Source organism: Pavona decussata, unplaced genomic scaffold (genome assembly GCF_977016875.1).
Source record: "Pavona decussata unplaced genomic scaffold, jaPavDecu1.1 SCAFFOLD_3162, whole genome shotgun sequence".
Classification (NCBI taxonomy): domain Eukaryota; kingdom Metazoa; phylum Cnidaria; class Anthozoa; order Scleractinia; family Agariciidae; genus Pavona; species Pavona decussata.
Window position 1 is genome coordinate 5,001 of NW_028146344.1, and position 2,500 is coordinate 7,500.

At 43.8% G+C, this 2,500-nt stretch overlaps 1 non-coding gene across 1 annotated transcript in view; it reads right to left on the minus strand.

Moving 5' to 3' along the window:
• LOC146446792 (small subunit ribosomal RNA) overlaps window positions 1–199 on the minus strand; it is a 1,800-nt gene extending 1,601 nt beyond the window's left edge. The window contains exon 1 of the ribosomal RNA XR_014862396.1: window positions 1–199. This exon is cut by the window's left edge and continues 1,601 nt beyond it. This is a non-coding gene — a ribosomal RNA (small subunit ribosomal RNA).
• Window positions 200–2,500: the final 2,301 nt, after the last annotated feature.

Sequence of the window (2,500 nt, forward strand, 5' to 3'; positions counted from 1 at the left end):
TCCCTTCCAGAAGTCGGGACTTTTCGCATGTATTAGCTCTAGAATTACTACGGTTATCCAAGTAGTAATGGTACAATCAAATAAACGATAACTGATTTAATGAGCCATTCGCAGTTTCACAGTACAAGTGCTTATACTTAGACATGCATGGCTTAATCTTTGAGACAAGCATATGACTACTGGCAGGATCAACCAGGTAACTATCCACCGCAGGGAACAGAAGTTCCTTGCTAAGCGGCCCCCCTCCGCAGAGGGAGAGCAAGCTTTCTTAGATTTTGCCTCCACGGGGGGAACCCATGAGCCAAACGGACCACACGGTCCCTCGGTCAAGGGAAACCCCGTCTTGTTTGCCACGTCTTTCTCACAACTGGACCCGTGCACAGTTCAGGCATACCTGTCAGACTCGCCAAGCGAGCTGAAGGAAGGCAAGAAAAGTGCTTCTGCGAAGGAAAATATCCTCCTGCTCTTTTGTCTCTATCATTAGCCAAAGGCTAGCGTACACAACTTCCATCTACACTCTGCCTGCCACTACAGTGACAATGCTTTCGGGCATCATCTTTTCCCTCCTTCGAAAGGAAAGCTACAAGCCCAACTTTCCTTGCCCGTTAGTCAATTCTGCCCTCTATTTCTCCGCCTTGCCGCCGTGGAACATAAGGGACAGGGTTTACTAGCCAGCTCCTCTCGGAACCTTTGCGACCAACCTGCCCACACTATAACCCCCAAACGCTAATAAGGAGACTGCATGATATGGTAGACAGAAAATAAAAACGCGAAAAAAATGAAATTTTGAAAATCGAACCCACAACCAGCCAAATCGTTTGTAAGTCATGCCAAATGACTGGTGACATCTTAAAAACCCATTGAAGCCACAACATCCCATAATTTCACGCTTTTAAAGATTTGTCACTATACGCACTGTAAGTACCTCACTAATTCTCACCTCAGATTTTACGGGAACATGTTCAAATTTTAACACGCCTCTCAGCACGACCAATTACATTAAAATTCATCGCAAAAGTCAGAATTCTCCAATTTTTGAAAAATTCACTATATTCACTGTAAGTACCTCGCTAGACAGTGGAGACCTCAGATTTTACGGGAACATGATCAACTTTCGACACACCTCTCAGCACGAGCAGTTACATAGAAATCCATCAGGAAAGTCGTGCTGTGAAGAGGTCTTTCGACTAAGAAAAATGGTGGTGTGAGGAGGAGTCACCTAAATCAGAGAAAAATACTCTTATAGGAGACTGCTACGAAAGACATTTCTGAGTCCACTGGCCCTAGTCCCCTAATAAGTGTATTTCTGTTTGTTTTAAGAAGGTCCTCCTGACATCACCAATCTTCTGTCTTCAATCCTAACCCCAACGTTAACCCTAACGCTAACCCTAACCCTACCTCCCTCAGGGGCAGTTCTATGGTTATGATCCCACGGTAGGCAGAAAAACTATCCCAATCTAGGTTTTCTTGTATGCTGACTCCATTTTAAATGCTTTTACTTGAGTCTGACAAAGGCAAAGCCAAATACTCACCCCTATATGGACGGGGAAGCAAAGTGCGGATTTTGGTAGGTCGGCATTTTCAATCAGGAATGTTGCCATTCGAAAGAGCGTCCAAAAAAACTTGGTTGGGACACATTTATTTTAGAAATTAGCGACCTAACCAGAAGTGCACTTTTTGGTGGGCCTACCCTACCCCCCTCAGGAGCAGTTCTATGGTTATAATACCACGGAAGGCACAAAACCTATCCCAAACTAGGTTTTCTTGTATGCTGATTCCATTTTCAATGTGTTTCCTTGACTCTGACGAAAGCAAAGCCAAATACTCACCCCTATATGGACGGGGAAGCAAAGTGCGGATTTTGGTAGGTCGGCATTTTCAATCAGGAATGTTGCCATTCGAAAGAGCGTCCAAAAAAACTTGGTTGGGACACATTTATTTTAGAAATTAGCGACCTAACCAGAAGTGCACTTTTTGGTGGGCCTACCCTACCCCCCTCAGGAGCAGTTCTATGGTTATAATACCACGGAAGGCACAAAACCTATCCCAAACTAGGTTTTCTTGTATGCTGATTCCATTTTCAATGTGTTTCCTTGACTCTGACGGAAGCAAAGTCAAATACTCACCTCTATATGGACGGGGAAGCAAAGTGCGGATTTTGGTAGGTCGCCATTTTCAATCGGGAATGTTGCCATTCGAAAGAGCGTCTAAAAGAACTTGGCTGGAACACATTTTTGCTATAAATTGTTGACCTAAGTATATAAGCAAGTATATAAGCAAATACTCGTTACATAGCATAAATAGCCTCTAAACACCCGAAAAACCTCTCCAAATATCATTTAAACCTTTTTCCTAACCCTAACACTTACCCTAACCCTAACCCTAACCCCATTTCAAACCCTAATTCTAAGTCAGAGGTCCTCCTCACACCACCAATTTTTTTGGTAGGTCAAAAGACCTCCCCACACCACAGAATTTTCGAAGTCGAGGTCCTTCTCAT